The following is a 23,673-nucleotide window of genomic DNA, read 5'->3' on the forward strand; positions in this document are numbered from 1 at the left end:
GGCAAAAGAGCTCCAAAAAGCCAATGAGGACAAGAATGCCTTGAAAGGCAGAATTAGCCAAATGGAAAAGGAGGTCCAAAAGACCACTGAAGAAAATACTACTTTAAAAATTAGATTGGAGCAAGTGGAAGCTAGTGACTTTATGAGAAATCAGGATATTATAAAACAGAACCAGAGGAATGAAAAAATGGAAGACAATGTGAAATATCTCCTTGGAAAAACCACTGACCTGGAAAATAGATCCAGGAGAGATAATTTAAAAATTATTGGACTACCTGAAAGCCATGATCAAAAAAAGAGCCTAGATGCCATCTTTCAGGAAATTATCAAGGAGAACTGCCCTGATATTCTAGAGCCACAGGGCAAAATAGAAATTGAAAGAATCCATCGATCGCCTCCTCAAATAGATCCCAAAAAGAAATCTCCTAGGAATATTGTTGCCAAATTCCAGAGCTCCCAGATCAAGGAGAAAATACTGCAAGCAGGCAGAAAGAAACAATTTGAGTATTGTGGAAACCCAATCAGAATAACCCAAGATCTGGCAGCTTCTACATTAAGAGATCGAAGGGCTTGGAATGCGATATTCCGGAGGTCAATGGAGCTAGGATTAAAACCTAGAATCACCTACCCAGCAAAACTGAGTATCATGTTCCAAGGCAAAATATGGAGTTTCAATAAAATAGAGGACTTTCAAGCTTTCTCAGTGAAAAGACCAGAACTGAATAGAAAATTTGACTTTCAAACACAAGAATCAAGAGAAGCATGAAAAGGTAATCAAGAAATGGAAATTGCAAGGGACTTACTAAAGTTGAACTGTTTTGTTTACATTCCTACATGGAAAGATGATGAGTGTGATTCATGAGACCTCAGTATTAGGGTAGTTGAAGGGAATATGCATATACATATATATATATATATATATATATATATATAAGTGAATGTGTATGTATCTACGTGTATATGTATGTATGTGTATGTATGTGTGTATATATATATATGTGTTTATATATATATATATATGTAAAAGAGAGAGAGCAGACACAGGGTGAGTTGAAGAGGAAGGGAAGATATCTAAAAGAAATAAAATGAAATTAAGGGATGAGAGAGTAACATACTGAGAGAGGGAGATAGGGAGAGATAGAATGGGGTGGATTATCTCACATAAAGGTGGCAAGAGGAAGCAGTTCTGTGGGAGGAGGGGAGAGGGCAGGTTAGGGGGGAATGAGTGAACCTTGCTCTCATCAGATTTGGCCTGAGGGGGAATACCATACATACTCAGTTGGGTATCTTACCCCACAGGAAAGAAGAGGGAGGAAGATAAAAAAAAAAATAAAAGGCGGGGGGATGATGGAGGGGAGGGCAGATGGGGGTGGAGGTAATCAAAACAAACACTTTCGAAAGGGGACAGGGTCAAGGGAGAAAATTCAATAAAGCGGGATGGGTTGGGAAGGAGCAAAATGTAGTTAGCCTTTCACAACATGAGTATTGTGGAAGGGTTATACATAATAATACATGTGTGGCCTAGGTTGAATTGCTCAACTTCTTAGGGAGGATGGGTGGGAAGGGAAGAGGGAAGAGAATTTGGAACTCAAAGTTTTGAAATCAGATGTTCAAAAACAAAAAAAGTTTTTGTATGCAACTAAAAAATAAGATACACAGGCAATGGGGCATAGAAATTTATCTTGCCCTACAAGAAAGGAAGGGAAAAAGGGGATGAGAGGGGAGGGGGTGATAGAGGGGAGGGCTGACTGGGGAACAGGGCAACCAGAATATAAGCCATCTTGGAGTGGGGGGGAGGGTAGAAATGGGGAGAAAATTTGTAATTCAAAATGTTGTGAAAATCAATGCTGAAAACCAAATATGTTAAATAAATAAATTACATTAAAAAAAAATGGGGAAGATATGGACTTCATAATAACCTGGAAAAACCTACATGATATAATGCTGAGTGAGCAGAGCAGAACTAGGAAAACATCATACACAAACACAGATATATTGATTCTGTGATGACTAACCTTAATAGACTTGGCTCTTCTCAGCAATACAAGGTTCAAAGACAACTCCAAAGGACTCGTGAGGGAGAGAACTATCTACATCCAGAGAAAGAACTATGGAATCTGAATGCATATTGAGGCAAACTATTTGCTCTCCTTTTTTTCTTTTTTTTTTCTCTTTTGTTTTTGTTTTTGGTTTTTTTGATTTTGTTTCTTCTTTCTCATGATTCATTCCATTGGTCATAATTCTTCTTTACAACTTGACTATTGTGTAAATAAGTTTAATGTGAAATTAAATGTAGAAGATATATCAGATTCCATGCCATGTGGGGGTTGGGGGGAGAGGAGGAAGAAAATCTTGAACTGAAAATCATGCGGAACTGAGTGTTATAAACTAAAAATAAAAAATCTTAATAAAAAAAATATAAATTTTTTAAAACAAAAGAAAAAGAGTAAAGAACTACTGACATTGAGTTGAATGAAGGTTGAGCCTGCTGCCTCTTTCCATCAGCCTGTCCTGGCTAGTTTGGGTCCTGGTGGCATTAAAAAAATTTTTTTAAAAGAGCTTGCATGTTGATAAAAAGGAGAACCTGGGCGGAAATCTAGTTAACAGTAAAATGCACCAAGGTCCTGGAAAGCTATAAAATGCTGTTAATCAGATTGTCATTTTTTTTGTTCAAATGATTATAATTATTGGGATGCATAACTTTTGATACGCAAATAAAGTTTTAAAACCTGAAAAAAAAGAACCAGCTCTTAGCTTTATTTATAATTTCTATGTTTTAATTTTTAGTATCTCTTCTTTGGTCTTATTTTAGGTCTATTTATTGACTTTCTAATTTCTTAAAATGTCTATTCAGTTCATTAATATTCATTTTTTTCTATCTTGTTAATGTGTGTATACAAGGATGTAATTTTTCCTTTGAGAACTGATTTAACTGCATCCCAGAAATTTTGGTAGTTTCATCACTATAATTTTCTTTTACACAATTATTCATTATTTCTATGATTTATTCTTTTCCCCCAGTCATTACTTGAGATTTCATTGCTCAAGCCTCCACTTGGGTCTGTACCTTGTTCTTGGTCTCTAAATTATTATTTTTACTGCAATTTGATCTTTAAATAATGCATTTACTATTTTTACATGTGTTTGCAATACCTCTGTGCTCTAATTCATAGTCAATTTTTGTAAAAATTCCATGTGGTACTGAAAAATATGCATATTCTTTTGCAGTTGCATTTAGAAGATGCCATAAATCTTTTAGCTGTAGTTTCTCCAATAATTTGTTCAATTCTGTCTTTTCCATTAATTCATCTTTTTAATGGATTTATAGAAAACTAAGATAAGGATATTGAAATCTATCACTATTATAGTCTATACTACAATGTTTCCTTCATGAATTTGGATGACCAGTTGGATGATATATTGAAGTTAAGTTAAATACTGATACTGGTTTTCTGTCTATGGTTCCTTTCAGCTTAGTGCTGTTTCCTTGTTTGATTTTCTTAATGTTTTGAATATGTTGTTTTGCTGTGTCAGATAGCATGACTACAACTTCTGCTTTTTTGGATTTACTTGATACACAGAATAGCAATTTTCTCACGATAGGATTCTTCCTACATCCCTGATTATGTTGTTCATTTTATACTTTTTCCTCCCCCTGTTTTTCCTTCATTTACCTTGAAATCTCTTCCCCTGGCTCCATACCTTCTCATTCTTCTGAGCGTTAGTTGTTCTCAAGAGTTCTGATTCCCCTTTTTCCTAAGTAGGATGAGCGGTCTAAGTACCAAATCCCTTCAGATAATACCCATAATAATGTCGCCATCTCCCTTTATAGAATTTCTCTCCTCAGTCATAGGAGTATTCATCAGTGACAGCCCCTCCCACTAATGAAACAAGATTTCCCCTTTTCTTTCCCTCTCCCCAACCTCCCCCTGCTGTCTCCCTCATTCTTGTGTTGACTCTCTTCTTCCAAAAGACTACAAGGAGTTATTTTCCCTTCATTGTTAACCTTTGACTAACAGGGTACATCACATATTCCCCTCTATCCTCTTCCCCTCTCACTTTTTATGTGTGCTCTCATTTTAAAATTTAGTCCCAGAAAAAATCACCAATTCATCTTTTGACAGAGTATTGTGAAACTTAGTCCTTGATGCTTCTGGCTTGTTTCTCCATCACCCTTCTATTTGACTTCTGCTTTCGCCTTTGTCTCCCCCTGAAGATTTAGGGTAGGGGTGGGGAACCTGCGGCCTCGCTGTCACATGTGGCCCTCTAGGTCCTTGGGTATGAACTTTTGACTGAATCCAAGTTTTACAGAACAAATCCTTTTATTAAGGAGATTTGTTTTGTAAGTTTAGATTCAATCAAAGGGACACCCTTGAGGACCTAAGGGGTCACATGTGGTCTCAAGGCCACAGGTTCCCCATCCCTGATTTAGAGTCTCCTGATGATCCGTCATTTTGTTGTTGTTGTTCTTGGTTGATGTATTTGTTAATGATTCTTGTATTTCTGTAGTCTGGGGTGCTTAAGAAGCAAATAATTTCTTCAGGTCTGGTTTAATTTCTAAAAATGTTTCAATCAACTACTATTGAACTTCTACCTTTTTTCATCTGCAGTTAGGCTCAGATTTGTAAGGTAGGTTGTTACCTTGGACTGCATTTCGAGGTCCATTGCTCTTTAGCATACATTATTGTCTTCCCTCCCACGTTTTCTGGTGGGTGCAGAAGAGTCTCGTATTATCTGAATTTCCTTTCCTTTATATTTGAAGACCTTTCTCCAGTCACTTGCAAAATTTGTTGTTTCTCAATGGAATAGTTAAGTTTAACTACTATGTGTCTTGGAGTTTGTAGCCTTCAATTTTTTTTCTGGAGGTGATCTATTGATTCTTTTGATTGGCACTTTGTTTTCTATGTTCATAAGTTCTAAACAGTTTTCTTTTCTCATTTCTTGCATTTATGCTGTTCAGGTTTTTTTACTTGTCTTCTGTTGTCTCTATGCATCCTATCTTTGATATCATCATGTTGTGTTTGTATGGGGAGCATACCTTCTTTTAGTGTTACTGATTTTCACTTCTATTTTTTCAGATTGTCCTGTACTTCCATGTATGTGCATTCTCAATCAGTTATCCTCTCTTTTGTTTCTTTGGTGAGTCTTGGCACCACAGATTCAAGTTTTTGTTATCTTGGAATTAATTATTTTTACTGTGCAAGTCATGAATTCTGCTCTCACAGTTCTTATTTCTCTTTTAAATCATCTAGGAACAGTATTCTGGGGAGCCAGTGCTCTCTACAAAATCCACAAGGTTCTCTGCCTCATCAAATGTTGAGTAATTTTCCTTTATTTCACAGCATTTATTCAAAGATGCTTGAATTCTTTTCCTAGGTCTGTAGGTCACAGTTTTCTCTGCTGCTGATGTCTTCCATATTGATTTAGCTACGTAATTTCAAAGTTTTTGAGTTTTCTTCCACCTGAGATCTTTGGTAATTTCAGTCTTTTTCCCCCTCATTTTCCCCTACTGCTCACTTTCTGATTCCCTCTCCTTGGATGGCAATTTCCCAGGGAGTTGCATCTCTAAATGTATCAGCTTCCTCTTATGCTGGACAAATCATGGCCCACCAGCCTAGGTCTCTTCCCCAAGTGACCTCCAGAGGAACAGACCTGGCCCAATCTGGAAGCTAGGCTCTTTTCCTCAAGTTTAGTCATGAGCTACAGAGGCTCCCATTCCCACATTCTTCTCTCTTCTTCTACTTAGGCAGATCTTGGGGAGTAGAGTTAAGCTCTACTACAATTCTAGACAACCAGCCTGCCCTTTTCTCTCTATACTTCTGCTTGGACCCAGTCCTATTACCACACAGAATGCTACTACATGGTTATTGCTGTGAGACCAAATTTCTGCCATTTGGAGTTGGATCTCTATGGAACTATGAAAAGGAAGGTGGTTAGGAAGGATATGGAGTTAAATTATGCTGCAAGCAAGTGGGTCAGTTTGTGCAGCCTTGCCCCTAGGAGCATGATGGGAGGATAGGAAGGAGATGTTGAGTAAATATACATGAGGGGTTAGGGGATATCTACCTTCTCTGCTATTAATTTGTCACTGTTTAGATTCTTGGTGTCCTAGTCCTAAAGAAAGATGAAACTACTTTCTCTCTAGTGCATAATTTCTATTTTGGAGAGGTCTGAGAGTTTTTGTTGGTCTCATGACCCAGAAATCATCAATGATTTCTTAGTTGCTAAATCCAGTGGCACTTTCTCAGTGTTCTTCCTTCTTGATTCCTCCACAGCAGATGTTGTAGTGATCAAAGCCTCTTTCTTGGTTGTTTTTTAATTTTTTTTTAAAAGCTGCTTACTCTTGGTTTTCCTCTATGTTTAATCACTCTGAGACTCCTTTTCTGAATCATTACCTATGTGACTGTGGTATACTAGTCTCTTTTCTCTCTACATTCTCTCTTGGCAATCTCATGAGTTTTCATGGGTTCAACTAACATCTCTACGCAAATGATTCATATATGTGTGTATACATGTATGTCTATATGCATGTATGTATATATACATACACACACGTAGGTTTGTATATGTGTGTGTATATCCAACTCTTACATCTGTTCTGAGTCCTAATCCTTAATCTCCAACTGCCTAACAAACATCTCAAAGTCAACATGTGTAAAGAGGAATTCATTATCTTATTCTGCAAACACCACCCTCATTTCTAACTTCCCCCTCACCAGGTGTTGATTGCATCATGAAATGCAACCTCAGAGTAATCCTTAACTGATTTCCATCTCCTTCACTCGACACAACCAATCAGTTGCCACTTCTTATCAATTCTAACTTCACAACATCTCATGCATCCATTCCCTTCTTTTTACTGAACCTATAAGTGGTCCTGAGATCATCGAGGGAAGATAAAAAGAGAAGAAAGGAGGGGATTCAGGACAAAGCTTTGAGGCATACCCATGTTTAGGGGAAAGGATATGCATAATCATGATACAATAGTAATAACAAAGAGACAGTCACATAGCTAGAAGAGGAAGCAGTAAAAGCAAAGGAAGAAAGAGTATACAGATAGAGCACTAAGGAGTGCTCAAAGCAGCAAAAACAATAAAGACCAAGAAAAAATCATAGTCGTCAACTAACTGATTGTTGGAAACCTTGGAGAGACAGATCACAAGGGGTTAAAGGATGATAGGTAAAGAAATTAAGGAAACAAACACAATCAGCATTCTATTGACATCTCACTATCAGAACTGAACAGGTCAACGTGTGTTTGTATGTATATGTGAATATGTCACCCTATATATAATATACTTATGTGTACATATACATATACATACATGACAAAATGATAATAGTTTCAAAAGAAGAGTTTTAAATGACAGGAATGCTCTAGGCTTGTGGGTATAACCCCAAGGCTCTATTTTAGGCCTTCTAATTGTCTCTATATACACTCTCTTTCACTTGATGAACTCATCAGGTCTCATGAGTTTAATTATCATTTTCTATGCAGATTGACTCCCAAATCTATATATTCAATCTTAGTTCCTTTCCAGTCCCACATTGCCTATAGCTTACTGAATATTTCAAATCATATATTTTATGACTATCTATGACTCAAAATGTCCAAAATGCAACTCATCATCTTTCTCTAAAATAGCCCTCTGTATTGGGAATCAAGATGGGCTGTTAGCACTTATTCAACCAAGTGCCCTTGAAGAGTTTGGCCTTTGTTTCCTTGATTAAATTAGGAGTCCTTGATGACCTCCTTGCCTCAAGGGAAAGCCTAGTTTACATAGGTTTGAGTGACATGTTTGTGACATCAGAGGCTTTTAGACCATGTGGGTTTAAGTCCATTTTTGTGACAATTTTAGGTGGGTCCTAAGGGGAGTTGCTAACTCCTGAGCCAATAGTAAGAGCTTAAGTTCTGGTCTCTCAGATGACGTTTGATGGCAACTAAAGAGTGCATAAAAAGAAAAAACAGCTGTTTGCTTAGGGCTCTCACTCTTGGTGGTGTGCTGATGTGGAGACTCCAGGCAGCTGTAGTTAAGAGCCCTCCAGCTTGTAAACCTGGATGTTTGGACTTTGTTAAACTCTAGTAACTACAAATCAAGATTTGAATCAGACAAGGTCTGTCTATTGACGTTTGTAATTTGTTGGTATTTGCTCTGAAGCTCAGGGTGCCAGCTTTTCTCCCTGAGCTGAGTGAATGATATTTGTATGTTGGATTAAAGTGAGATTGTTAAGCCCTTAACGTTGCTTTCCTTAGTAAAGCAGATCAAAAGAACCTAGCTTTCTGTGAGCTGGTTGTTGTTGGTTTTACACCCCCCACCGCAGCCGCTAGCCGGATTGTTGAAACACCCTCTCTTCTGAACTTCTCTGTTTCTATAAAGGACATTGCCATTCCTTTAATCACCTAGGCTTACAACTTTTGTGTCGTTCTTGACTCCTCATTCAGCCCACATACCAAATCAGTTACCAACTCTTGCTTACACAACATCTCTCAAATACATCCCCTTCTCTGCATTCACAGAGCCATCGTCCTTGTTCACCCTAAGTCTCCCATGGATTATTGCAAATGCCTCTTAATTGTTCTCCTTACCTCGTTAAGCCCATTTAATCCATCCTCCACACAGCTGTAAAATGAATTTCTTAAAATATATCTGATCAGAAGCGAAAAGGCGAGCATGAAGTGTGCCTCAATCTGTATTCAAACTTCATAGTTCTTTCTCTGGATGTAGATAGCATTCTCCATCGTGAGTCCTTTGGAGTTGTGCCTGCACCTTGTGTTACTGAGAAGAGTGAAGTCTGTCAGGGTTGGTCCTCATGGAATCCATACATCTGTGGTTGTGTACAGTGTTCTCCTGGCTCTGCTCTGCTCACTCAGCATTATGTCGTGTAGGTTTTTCCAGGTTGTTATGAAGTCCGTATCATCCCCATTTCTTATGGCACAATAATATTCCATTACCTTCATATACCACAGCTTGTTCAGCCATTCCCCAATTGATGGGCATCCCTTTGATTTCCAATTCTTCAGTGGCTCCCTATTACTTCTAAGATTAAGTATAAACTCCTCTTTCTGGCATTTAAAGTCATTTACAATCTGTCTCCTTCCTACCTTTCCATTTTTCTTATACATTACTCCCCTCTATGCACTCTATGGTTCAGCCATACTGGCCTACTTCTTCATAGGTAACACTCTTATCTTCTATCCCTGAACTATCCCCCATGCCCAGAATGTTCTCCTTTCTTATCTCCATCTGGAATAGCTGTTCCCACTTTCTACATATGAAACCTTTCCTAATCTCCCCAATTGCTAATGTCTTCCCCTGAGAATACCATGTAGGTATATGTGCATATGTGTATGTGTGTGTCAACAGAGACACAGGATAAACAGCCCTGAAACAGCTATAAACTGGTGAGGTATTTGAATGTTTTGTGACACAGGTAGACATCATTCTGTGATTATTCCATCTTTGAACTAAACTTCTGCAGTTTTCGTGCTAAGGTAAATAGGTTAGAGAAATCTAGGAAAGAAGTCTCTGTGAGGTAGCTAAGGGCAAAAAGTGATACATCTGAAACACAGGGATAGAGACTCTTGCCTTTAAATTCCTAAACAGAAAGTCTATTACACTTATCTCTACTCAGCTGACTCAAGCAAAAAAGAATTTATTAAGTGCTTACTGTATGTCAGACATTCAAAAAAAAAAGACAAAAGTACAAAAACAGTCCCAGCCTTCAACAAGCTTGTATACTAATTGAGGAGACTACATGTAAATAAATTGGTTTTTATATACATATATTTATATGTATACACACATATGTGTATGCACATATGTGTGTATGTATATACACACATATATGCATATATATACATACATATATGCATATATACACAGAAAGATGGAGAGAAGGAAGGTAACCTTATATATACAGAGAAGTGGCTTATACATACTTAAGTGGCTAGGGAATTGGGAAGGCCTCCTGCAGAAGGTGGTGTTTGAGCTGAGTCTTGAGGGAAGCTAGGGATACTTAGGTGAAGAGGAAGAGCATTCTAGCCACTGGGAACAGCCAGCACAAAAATACAGAGATAGAAGATGGGGCATTCTATTCTAAGAACAGCAATTAGGATAGTGTCATTGGACTACAGTAGAGTACAGGAAGGTAAGGAAAGTGTGAGAAAACAGGAAATTTAGGGAGGAAGTAGGTTATGAAGAGCCTTAAATTTCAGAAAAGGAGTGGGTTTAAGGGAAATGTAATGATTTATGTTTTAGAAATAGTGTTTGAAATGTCTACAAGACATCCAATTCAAAATATCTAATAGGTAGCTGGAGACGTAGGATTGGAGATCAGAAGAAAAAAAAGAATAAGGCTGGATATATAGTTTTAGGAGTCGTGCATAGAGATCATAATCAAACCCATGAGAGCTAATGAGATCACCAAAAGAAATAGTATAGAGGGAGAAAAGGGCTCAAGACAGAACTTTGGGAGTTACTCACAGTTAGAGGACATGATAGAGATGAAGATCCAATAAAGGAAACATAAGGATTAGTCAAACAAGTAGAAGTAAAACCAGCTGCATGCCAGACTTCTCCATTATGCCCCAAGCCTCTTCACCCTGGAAGATTACTTTTAGCTTATGAATTCACACCTCTGAAGTATCCTCTACTCCTATAGTCCCTCCCTCTGAGTGGATAACTCTTCCCAGAACCTCCATTAAACATGGGCATTCAGAACATCCATCTCTTCATTTCTCACCAGGCTATACTCTAGATTTCTCCATTATACTCCCATACCAACACCATCCTCCTCCCAGACAACCCTTTTCAGCCTCCTCGTTAGAATGTAAGCTCTTTGAGAGCAGAGACTTTTTTGCTTATAGTTGTATTCCCAGCACTTACCACAGCACCTGGCAAATAGTACTTAATAAATACTTGTTGATTGACTGACCTTGTTACAGAAACTCAGAGAGAAAAAAGTATTCTGTAAGACGTGATTAACAGAGTCAAATGCTGCAGAGAGATAAAGAAGGAAAAATATTGAGACAAAGGCCATTAGATTTGAAAATTAAGAAAGCAATGGTAACTTTGGAGAAAGTAGTTTCAAGTGAATGGTGATGTTGGAAACCAGAATGAAGTAGATTTGGAAGCGTGTGAGAAGAGAGAAATGTAGGCACAGTATACAACTGACTTTTACAATGAGTATAGCAGAGAACAGAATGAAAGATATAGGATAATAAGTTTGACTGGATAGAGGATTTTTTTTGAAGATGAGAGATACATAGGAATTGGAAGGGTGGTAAAAGTCCTTAAATAGGGATAGACTGAAGATAAGGGTAAATGTAAGAATGACAATAAAGACAATTTGCTGAAGATGGGAAGAAGGGTACATGTATAAAAACTGACCTTGGCAAGGAAAAAGGTCTTCATCAGAGACTCAAGTAAAGGAGGAAATAATGGGGGATAATATCAGAAAGATGTGAGATGAGAAGAAGGGAATAAGAAGGAATTCTTCAAAGATGTCCTCAATTTTTTTGGTGAAGTATGAGACAAGATCCTTAGCATAGATGGTGGGGGAGGGAACAGCTTGGGAGGCTTAAGAAGAAATGAGGTTTGTATCAGTAGCTGTGATAAGTGGGATAGAGAATCAATTAACAAGTTGCCACTGTTAGTCATATACCTCTAGAAGGTAAATGTTAAAAGGAAAAGAAAAACAAAATATCGATAACTGTACTTTTATGGTACCAAAGAACTGGAAACAAAGTAGATGTCCATCAGTGGGAGATGAGCTAAACAAATTGTGGTACATGAATACAATAAGATATTGATGTATTGTAAAAATAAATAGGATTAACATTGTGAAACATGGAAACACCCATATGAATTGATTCATAGTGACCTGAGCAAAACCAAGGTTCAAACACTTGACACACTTACTAGCTGTGTGACCTTGGACAAGTCACTTAGCCCCAATTGCCATTTCTTCCCCCCTCCAAAAAATACATATATATGTATACATACATATATATACATATATATGTATACATACATATATATACATATATATGTGTACATACATATATATACATATATGTGTACATACATATATATACATATATGTATACATACATATATATGTATACATACATATATGTATACATATATACATGTATGTATACATATATACATGTATGTATACATATGTGTATACATATATACATATATGTATACATATATACATATATGTATACATACATATATACATATATGCATGCATACATATACACATATATGTATACATACATATATACATATATGCATATATGTATACATACATATATACATATATGTATATATACATATATGTATACATACATATATACACATATATGTATACATACATATATATACATATATATGTATATATATAGTCCAGATTAACAGAATAGGAAATAGGATACTCAATTCTATCTTTTAAAAAAAAGAATTTGAGTAAGCCATAAATGAGCTCCCTAAGGGAGATGGGGGAACCAGAACGAAATGGATTTATATGCAAATTCTACCAAACATTTAAAGAATAATTAATTCCAACATTACATAAACTTTGAGAAAAAATAGGTAAAAAATGGAGTCCTACCAAATTCATTCTATGATACAAATATCACAGATATTTGGTACCTAAATTGAGGAGAGTCAAAACAGAGAAAGAAAGCTATAGACAAATTTCCCTAATGAATACTGATAGAAAATTTGTTTAATAAAACAATAGCAAGGAGATTATATCACAAAGATTAGATACTATGACCAGGCTGGATTTATATCAGGAATGCAGGGCTAGTTCAATATTAAGAAAATTATAAGCATAACTGACTTATCAACAACAAAAAAGTCACATAATTTTGATACAGAAAAATCTTTTGACAGAATATAACATCCATTACTGTGTTTTTTAAAGTACTGGAAAGCACAAGAATAAATGGAGATTTCCTTAAGATGATAAGTAGTACATGTAAAGCCAAGAGCAAGCATTATCTTTAATGGGGATGAGCTAGAAGCCTTCCCAATAAGATCAGGAGTGAAGCAAGGATGTCCATTTTACTATTTAATATTGTACTAGAAATGCTAATTATAGAAATAAGATAAGAAAAAGAAATTGGAAGAATAAGTATAAACACTGAGGAAACAAAACTATCACTTTTGGTACAAATACCCTTTTCTTCCCATTTTTTTCAGTGGGTCCCTTGGTATTCTTGATCTTTTGTTCTTTCAGATGAATTTTATTTTTTTCTATAATCACTATAAAGTGATTGGTATGGCAATGAATAAGTAATTTTAGAGCATTGTTATTTTTATTATATTGGCTCATCCTACCCATCAGTAATTAATATTTCTCCAGTTACTTAGATTTGCATTTATCTGTACGAAGAATGTTTTGTAATTTCGTTCACATAGTTTCTGTGTGTATCTTGGCAGGTAGACTCCCAAGTACTTACACTTTCCGTAGTTATTCTCTTCCTGCTGGATTCTGTTGGTAATATATAGAAGTGCATATGATTTGTGTGGGTTTATTTTATGTCCTACAACTTTGCTAAAGTTGTGAATTGTTATGACTAGTTTGTTACTATGACTCTCCAGAGTTCTCTAGGTAAACCATCACATACTTTTGTGTATGTATTGCTATGGACAGATGGTTAGAAGCCCTGTCTGCTGATTTGTGTTATTTGCTCCGTTTATATAATTTCTGCTTGTAATTTCTGTTTCTGTTTTATCTGAAGTCCAGAGTGCTGACTTTTTCCTCTGAACTAAGTGAATGATATATGTATGTTTAATTAAAGTGAGATTGTAAACCCCTTCAAGTTGCTTTCCTTAGAAAAGCAGAACAAAGAATCTGTGCTAGTAGCACTCTTATGTGCTGGTGTTGTTGGTCTTGTTGTTGGTCTTGTTATTGGTCTTACACCTCCACAGCAGCTGCTAGCAGCATTGTTGTTACACAGGCAAACTAATGAACTGTTGCTGGAACTAGTCCAACTAATCCAACCATTCTGGAAAACATTTTGGATTTATGCCCCAAAAGGCTATTAAACTGTGCATACCCTTTAACCCAGCAATACCACTATCAGGGCTATATATACCCCTGAGAAAATCAAATAAAGGGGAAAGGGACCTATAGGTACAAAAATATTTATGTCTACTCTTTGTGGTGGCAAAATATAAGAAACTGAGGGCATGCTCATTAATTGAGCAAAGGTTCAACAAGCTGTAGTCTATGAATTTGATTGAATACTATTTTGTTGTAAGAAATGATGTTTCCAGAAAAACCTGAGAAGACCTGTATCAACTGAAGCAAAATGAAGTGAAAACAATCTACATATAGTAATCACAATATTGTAAAGATAATCAGCTTGGAAAGATTTAGAAACTCTGATCAACATAATGACCCACCACAATTCCAAAAGATTCATGATAAAACATACTATTCACCTCCTGATACAAAAATGATGGACTCTGAGTGCAGATTGAAGTGTATTTTTTTCTCTTTCTTTTTCTTGCTTTTTTTGGGGGGAGGGGGCAATACTAACATGGAAATTTGTTTTTTATGACTATACTTAATATGTAAATAGATTTTTTTTTCCTTTCCTTCTCATTAGGGTGGAGGCCACAGTAAGAGAAAGGGGGGAGGGCAGAATTGGAATTTTTTTTAAAAAAAACTAAAAAGTTTCTGTGCTTTAAAAAAAATGGTGCAGGCCTGGGTGAGGCAGAAGGCAGCAAGGAAGGTACCAAGAGCTAAGCAGAAATGTAATATTAGATACTGAGAGGAGATAATTGTGGGAACAATTTGCTAAAAGAAATTGGAGGGGTTAGGATGAGGATACGTGTGGATGTTGACCTTGGCAAGGACAGGGTCCACTTTTTCATCAAAGGCTATGGTAAAATAAAGGAGAGAATGAGGGAAGTCAAAGGATTCTGAGATGTAGGAAATGGGAGTTCTAATTTCTCAGTCAAGTAAGAGGGGAAGTTGTCTGTTGAGAGGATGAAGGTGATGTGGTGTGGGATGCATAAAGAGAGAAGAGGTCTAGAAAAGCCACTACAGGGAGTTCAGTAGAAAACTGATTAGGGACATGTCCTTCTACCTCAGTAGTACTCAAATAAAAAGCATCAGTAAAACTTGTAAAAAAAATTACTTAGTAACTATTTTTAACTTTTCCATGGAAATAAACTAATATTTGACAAGCTCATAATAATAAAAAAAAAGAATTTTTAAAAAATGAGAAGCCAAGAATGCATTTTGCAAGTTCTTCAAGGGCTAAAATTGTTCTTATTTCATTCTTTCATCCCCAGCACCTAACACAATATTGTTAAGTTTGGAGAGATTCATTACCAGGTTGGCCTCATTTAGCTACAATAACTCTCAAAAACAATCTAGTAAAACATAGAAAGGTTGCAATCAGTATCGATAGAGGGAATACCTTCATCAGCTAAATCACAGATCCATGAAGTACTGAAGTAAAATGTTCTTTCATCATCTCATATTATTCCTTGACAAGGAGGTAATTTTGTGCTTCCATTTTTCGAGTACCTTGGTGATGACAATTTTAAACACACTGAAATTATGGAAAGGAGAATAGATAAAAGGAGACTGATCAACTTTGAACAGTTTCTTTTACAAATCTTCCAGTATGTCCAAACTGATTTACTCACTGAACCTAGAACCATAACCTTGCATTTTCCTAATCTAAGCTTGCTATGTACTCTTTTTCTCATTCTCTGACTACTGAAATTCTTCAAGACTCATTTCAAATTCTGTCCTTTTTACATGAAGCTTTCTCTGATCATCCCAAACAAAAATGATTTCTCCTTCCTCTTAACTCCTATTACTCCACTAGTTACAGAGTCACAGAACTGGAAGCAATTCAAAGATCATTTCACCCAACTTTGAATTAAAAATACCCTATAAAGAGAATAAATTCAGGAGAATAGATACTATATGTGTAGGTGGCGACACAAGAATATAAGCAAGGAATAAATTATCTCAATGAAGGGGTCTAGATACAAATCTTCTCAGCATATTTTGTTTTTTGGTCCCAGATCACAAACTATTAACTGATATGTTCGTGTCATCAAATATACATAAAGTTATAACAAGCCTTGACCAGCCTAAGAAAATTTTGATGCATAATCATATTATTCCTATATTAGAGATATTACATTTAAATATATATATTCACATGTCTATCATTATACATACATGTATATATTATATGTTTATATATTATATATACGTATGTGTGTATACACTAAGAAGTCATAGGTCTTTTACACCTGGAAGGGCCATATACTTTACCCTTAGTTTTTCTGGGTTCAGCAGCAATTATAGACCATGTCTTGCCTTGTCCCTTGGGAATACCAGAACTTCTTTCATGGTCAGCAATGAAACTACATAATTTTATGTTCCTTAAAGGTGGGGTCTATCTAGGCAGTTCAGAAAGGTGCTCAAATACAGACAAAACAGGGCAGATATGAAGGAGATCACCCTCTAGCCATGTGTGTATGTGTCTGTGTGTGTTCACACACATCATCATCATCATCATCATCATCATCATCATCATCATCATCTCCCAGGGCAGTGAGGCTTATACACTGCCAACTCACCATCTGAGATGTCTGAAAATGTACTTATCTCAGCATCAAGAGATCACTTGTTCCTTGTTACAACTCAACTATTGGCTATTGCTGTAACGTTCTAACATGACATTTCAACTCTGTTTCTCTTTCCCCATCAATGAATTCTTCGGAGTCATTAAGATGGTAGGAAGATAAATAAGAGGCAAACCTTAATGCACCTTCAAAATATAGTCTCTAACATTAGATAAAACTGAAGAAGCTGAAGTTTCCCTTTATGGTGTTTCCCTTTGTAGCCTCTGAATTTTAAGCATCCAGTATTCCTTGGTGCCCAGAACTCCCACTGTGGCATGCTATCAAGCAAAGATAACTCTACCTTCTGGGTCTATCTCTATCCTCACTCCCCCCAACCAATTTCCTCCCTACAATAAAATTTACTCATTCTGTATCCTATAGTTAAACCACTATTCATTTCCATAGCACTGCTATTTTTACAGCACTATCCTCAAATTAGGTGGGTAATGAACAGGTATAGCTGTCCAAGGACACATATCAGTAGAGGCAGGAACTAAACTCAGGTCTCTTCTGATTCTTTGTACTATATTGTGGTGCTTCTGTGCTGATGACAATGGGTGAGCTGAGTTCAAATTCTGTCATATACTTACTAGTTGTGAAATCATTTCTAATGCCTTATGCCAGCCAGGCCTTGATCTTTACTCTAAAGCCTTCCCCAGAACCTTGCACTAGTCCTAGATATAGGCAGCCTACCTACCATGGCCACTGTATTCAGCCCAGTGCCTTGCCAGCACCTTGTATGGATCTATTCACTTTCTGACTACCATCTTAGTCCCAGGGCCTTCCTAGCAACCTGAGACAACCATCCTTCCCCAGCAGGCAGTACCAGTTCCAGATCCTGACCACCTGCCTCTCCTGCCTCTGTCATCACCTTAAAGTCTTCTTAAGGGAATTCCAGATGTCTTCCCCTGACCAAACCTATTCCGAATCACACTTCTTCAACACTGCATTGCCACCTCTTTACAAGACTGTCCCCAGCCAAACCTACACTTGTTCCTATCTACTGTGAGATAGGAGCCCCTGAGTCTCACAGAACACATCACCATAAGGCTGGATCTCAATGGAAGATGCTGAACAACCTAATAACCTGCTTAACCTTAAAGACCCTCTATCTAATCACTGATACTCTACCTAGACTTATTCCTCAATGGTTAACATATTCCCACCCCTTCATACTCTCTTTACACATTGATGCTCCCTCAACTAACCCAGCTTCTCGATTTTTCAGTCTATGCAGTTTTCATGACCTCTTCTACTTTTCCTCAGCTATACACAGAGATGGTTATACCCTTGATATAGTCACAAATATTACAATTCCTTGTTGATGAATTCTGCAATTACTTCACGTGGTCACGATCATTTATCATTCCATCTTTCCCTATTCCTTTTTGCCCCAAACACTATTCTTTATCCTCGCCATTACCTCTAATCTTTCCTTCCATCCTTCCTTCTTTCCCAGGCCATCACCCCTTTGTTTGGTGAATCAGTTCAAGCCTATACTCTCCTCAATATTCAAATACTTTGCCTCCTTGTACTATTGCTGACACTATTGCATAATCCCAGCCCTGGATTACTCCTAATCATGTGCTACTGAACAGAGCTAGAGAAAATTACAAATTCATTCTTGACTGGGTCCACTACAAATTTGTTACATAATATATGTAACCCACCTTTTGAAGCATAGCAATCCCAGTATGCACAGCAATGGATATTCAGGAAAAACTCCAGAGGCTGTGCGTGCAGGAGATGATTGGTTGGAAATGGTGTGCAGAAAATTCTGGGAAGAAGACAAAGGAAGAGAAAGGCATGGAGTTTGAGAGGAACTGATAAATTTTCCATTTTAAGGAAGACAGATTTGGAGGTGGGGGATTTATTTCTTCCCCAGCACCTACATCTAAAATGGTTGTGAAAACCAATGACTTGGAGAAAAACACAATACGCGCGCGCACCCGCGCACACACACACACATGTGCACACACGCATACACACACACCTGCTGCCACTTGTTGAGAAAGGTACCAATGAACTGTTCTCTCCAATATCACAAGCAGGAAAGCTTTCCTATTCCCTGCAAACAGATAATCCCTACTGCACCTTCCCTGAACGTTTTGTTCATTCTCCCATCCTCTTTCTATTCTAATTCATGATCCTTGAGACATTGCAACTATTTTTAACATGCTATCCTTACCTATGTAGTTGTTTGAGGAGCACTCAAAGTTTGGAAAACACTTATTAAGCAATTACTATATTCCAGGGACTATGCTAAGTGCTGGGAATGCAAAGAAAGAGAAAAAATCAGTACCTGACCTCACATTCTAATAAAGATTAGCACAACACCTAGCACAAAGTAGGTGCTTAATAAATATTTATTGACCGACAGAACAAACAATATGCAAACTACTATATCTATATACATACATTATATACTATATAAGTATAATATATATAGAGTAGATGGAAAGTAATCTCAGAAACAAAGCACTAATAGCTTAACATTTGGGGAAAGAGGGAGGCAGAGATCAAGAAAGGTATATCCCAGGGCTCTACCCCTATAGGCCCCCTCTAATACTATCTCACTTAATGACTTCACAAAACTTGAGAGATAAACTCTTATGGGAGTTTATCATCTCAATGTAGATGATTCCCATATCTAGCTCCAATCTCTCTCCTGAGCTCCAGTCCCACATCACCAACTGTCTGTCTTTTGTATATCACACATTGAATGACCCATGGGCATTTCAAACTTAATATCTTCAAAACAGACCTTTTTTCCCCAAAACCATCCCCTCTACCAAACTTCCCAACCATGACTATTAAGGGTACCAACATGATTCCAGTCCCCCAGTTTTGCAACCTAGGTGTCATCCTTGACTCCTTAACTCCCAATCACCCTACATATCCAGTCAGTTATCAAATCTTGTAATTTCACATTTTTCATATATATACATATTCACATACGTATACACATATACCCTTTTTTCTTCACTCACACTGCTATCACAGTGGTACAAGATCTCATCATCTCACATAGACCCACTGCAACAACTTTCTGGTTGGTCTCCCTACCTCAAAATTCCTCCCCACTATAATCCATCATTCACTCAGTTGTCAAAGTGACTTTCCTAAAACACAGATCTGACCATTTCACTGCCCTCTTCTCCAGAGCTGAGTAACCACAATCAAATGTGAAATGCACTCTTTGACATTTTGCAAACTAGCCCTTTCCAATCTTATACTTTAGTCCTCTCCACACACTTCAATCCATCTACTCTGCAGCTCACACATGACACTCCACTTTCTGACTTTATGCATTTCTTTGTATCCTCAGCACTTAGCACAGTGCCTGAAACATAGTAAGAACTTAATAAATACTTGTTGATTGACAAGTCACCTAACTTCTTTTAGTCTCAGTTTCCACATCCATAAAACAGTGATAACACCTACATTGCATGGTTGTTGTGAGGCTCAAATGAGATAACGTATGTAAAGTTCTTTGTGGACCTTAAAGAGATGTATAAACACAGCTACTATTATTATTATTTGTTCAAAGGTGTGATTGGAAAAAGGCCTGAGAATTATTCTAGTCCAATGCCTTAATTTAATAGATTAGTAAACTGAGTCCCGGAGACAGTAACTCCTTCCAGTTCTTACAAGTAATAATATTAATTCAGATTAAGATAGCATTCAAATTCAGGTCTTTTAACTCCAAATTCAGCACTACCACAACATGCTATATCTCATTCTCTAGTTTTTACAAAATATTGTCCATTCTCCACTTAAGTTGCATTTCACTAATTAATGAAGTCATTCTGATCAATATATTATCGTCCTGTTGATGAATGGGTCCATCTAACTAATGCAGTTCCACTGAATAGGAGTTCTCACCAGAAGTTTCTAGCATTGCTTCATATAGGTAGAAGACCTGAGATGGAAGGGGGAAGGAGGAGTGTAGAAAAGAACACAGAAGTCTATAGGTCAAACAGAAGAAAGGCCCTTCAGCTCTTGAGTTATCTCAATCAGGTGAGGTAAAGAGGGCCTAAGAAACCAACTAATTACTTAACTATAACACCTTTACATCATTTGGCTTGATTAAATACATTCTTTTACAGTATTTGGATCCTCTAAGGGAACTATATAGCTTATTACGTTGAAAAGTTGCAGCTCATTACTCTTTAGTGCTAATAGATGTGCAACTGATTTCAATGAAGGCTAACAAAAGCACCTGGCGAGATGGGGCATTTGGGATTTTCACTTTTCATTTTACTTGATTTGTACAGATAAAAGAAAAGGGAAACAAACTGACAAGGTTTTTTTTATAACAGAATAGAAAAGTATACTTATCCAGCAATTTATATGTGTGTATGTGTGTGTGTGTGTTAGAAAGAGAATTTTCTTAGTAGTCTATAAACCCAAACCAGTAATTTTCTAGTGTCTACCTATCCTGCCCCAAACTTTCTTCTGACCTTTAATTTCACATATCTGTAATGTTAATGGAATAGGAAGATCCCCATCCATTAATAGGCCTATGTGACCTGCTTTGAGCTCTGGCCCAGCTAACTGCTGTGATGGAGCCTGAGTCACATGGAGCCTGGGTCACATGGTACATGAGTCACATGGAGGAGTTTTACAGAGCCAAAAGCGAGAGTGAGGCAGAGCTGGGAGAGCAAGGCAGAGAAGCTAGCATGAGTGAGAGAGGGAGGAATTTTCCTGGGGTAACTATTTTGTGGGGAGGCCTAACAAAGAATGTTTGAGGTGTCGGTACTCCCTGGATTGGTGATGTGTACAAACTTTTTTGTTACCATGGCGGATTTTGCTTTCTGGTATCTGAATAAATATCTTGGTTTTGTCTTTGAGGAAGAGAGTTTATTACATTTTGCAAATCTACCCTGGAAATACATCTGCATATTCATAGCAGCGGCTATAGATATTGCATTGGCATTACAATCTCCAATGGCCTCTCAGATATCTTGAACTGGATGTCCAGGAAATATCTTAAACGAATTATGTCCAAAATGGAACTAATTCTCTTTCACTCTAAACTCTACCCGCCCCCCCCCCACCTTCCCTATTACTGTAGAGGACAACACCATCCTCCTAGGCCCTCAGGCTCACGACCTAGAGTCATCTTCAATTTCACACTATCTCTCACTACCCACATCCAATTTGATGCCCAGGCTTGTTAATTTCACACTTACAACATCTCTCCAATATGCCCCCCTTGTCTTCTCTGACACTTCCTCTACTCTCATGCAGCCTCTCATCACTTCGTGTCTGGGTTTTTGCAATGGCCTACTAATTCAGCCACTAAAGTGATTTTCCTCAAGTTCAGTTCCAATCATGGCACTTCCCTATAAACTCCAACCCCAACTAAAGTCCCACCTTCTTCAGGAAGCCTTCTCCAATCCTCCTTGATTCCAGTGCCTTCCCTATGTTAATTATTTCCTAGCTCACCTATGGCCTTGTAAGTTTTTTATGTTTCCAACATGATGAGATCCATGGAGATGTCTGGTCACTGGCCTCCTGCTCTATGCTCTATAGGATGCCTGCTCCCTCATGACTGTGACCATTCTTCTCTGCCCTTGACCCGTGACCTGGAACTAGATTATATGTGATACAGTTGCCAGACTGCACCCATTCCTGTTCACAATGCTAGAATAGAGGGTCCCTGGGATTTCTTTCTGCTCAGGTGTTCAGTCCCCTTCCCTTCTCTAGGTGCTGAGCCCAGTGATGCTGCAACCAAAGTCTGGTGCCACCACAGCCTGGTGCTGCTTCTTCTGCACTGTGCTCCTGGCAAGCCTTCATCATAATGTCCAGAAACCGCTCTATCTTCCTAAGCTTCCCTTGAATGGAAAAATGACTCACTGTGACCTTTTTCCTATTTGGCTTTCCTATTCAGAACTGTTTGGCACATTTAAAAGAAGTTTTGGGGGAGCTGCCATCTTGACTAATTCTTGCTGTGTATTTTTGGTAAAGGATTGGGACCTCATATAGGAATTTTATATTAGGAAGGCCCAAGAAATATATATGGGGCATATAAAACATAATGGGGAGGAGGAACTTTCAATTTAGGGAACAACAGGTATCCTGAAATGGGATAATGATTCCCAAATGCCCCACAGGACTGCATGATGTTAGGAGAACTATAAGTATAATGTATAACTTAAATTAGATTCAGTAACTCATGGTAGAAGGCATCTCTAGCCTCAAAAACTACCTTTTTGGCTTGATTCTTGATCTTCTATAATTCTATGAAAAGGAGTTACATTTATATAAGCAATAAAAATATGTCTAGTATTCAACACTCAAACACTGGTTTAATAAATGATAATGAGGATGGTGATGGTGAATTGACACTAAAACAATTTCTGGCCTGACTCTAAATTCACAAGAAGCTAGCTTTAATGATCATAGATAATGTAATGATGCCAGTCCTTGGCTAAAGATTTGGCATTTTACATACCTGCCATTCCTCCAAAATTGTGGACACTATCACTGTGATGATAATAAAATAAGTACTACTTATAGTGATCATCAATATTTGAATGACAAGTGCATCATCATAATAGTGACAAGTTTGTGCTATTTACCAATTAAGATATCAGAATTTTAAAAATAAACATTTTGCCCTTACAATAAAATGATAATTTTTCATTTTCCAAGTTATTTTCTCCATTTTCTTGTCATTCTTTCTCTTATATCACCATACCACAATGTCTGGTTTTCTATTCCAAATGCTTAGCAAAATATAAACATGCAAAAGGACAAACTGAGAAAACAAAATCTTCATTGTTGCACTGAAATCTGCAAAAAATCTCTAGCATTCAATTTTACTGAATTGCAAACTGTCAGAAACAAAAGAAACACTATCGTTATTCAGTACATGGTAAGAAGCAATCTTTTGTTAAAATGAAACAGGGAAAATGAGTTGGTTGAATGGAATGTTGTTTTCTTTCTCAGATCTCTGGAAATACTAGAAACATTTCTCTTCAATACT

General features: G+C 37.2%; 1 protein-coding gene across 4 annotated transcripts in view; it reads right to left on the reverse strand.

Annotated features, from left to right (window-relative positions):
- The window catches only part of TMEM117 (transmembrane protein 117), a 218,274-nt gene that overhangs the window by 163,643 nt on the left and 30,958 nt on the right, over nt 1-23,673 (reverse strand). Inside the window, exon 1 of one of the 4 annotated variants that reach the window (XM_036761979.1) lies at nt 18,350-18,428. The exons of the other annotated variants lie outside the window; for them this stretch is intronic. The gene's annotated coding sequence lies outside the window, so the exon portion shown is untranslated. Of the gene's footprint in view, nt 1-18,349; nt 18,429-23,673 lie in introns of those variants that run through there. 4 annotated transcript variants of the gene reach the window in all.

This window comes from Trichosurus vulpecula, chromosome 5 (genome assembly GCF_011100635.1).
Source record: "Trichosurus vulpecula isolate mTriVul1 chromosome 5, mTriVul1.pri, whole genome shotgun sequence".
NCBI classification, from domain to species: Eukaryota; Metazoa; Chordata; class Mammalia; order Diprotodontia; family Phalangeridae; genus Trichosurus; species Trichosurus vulpecula.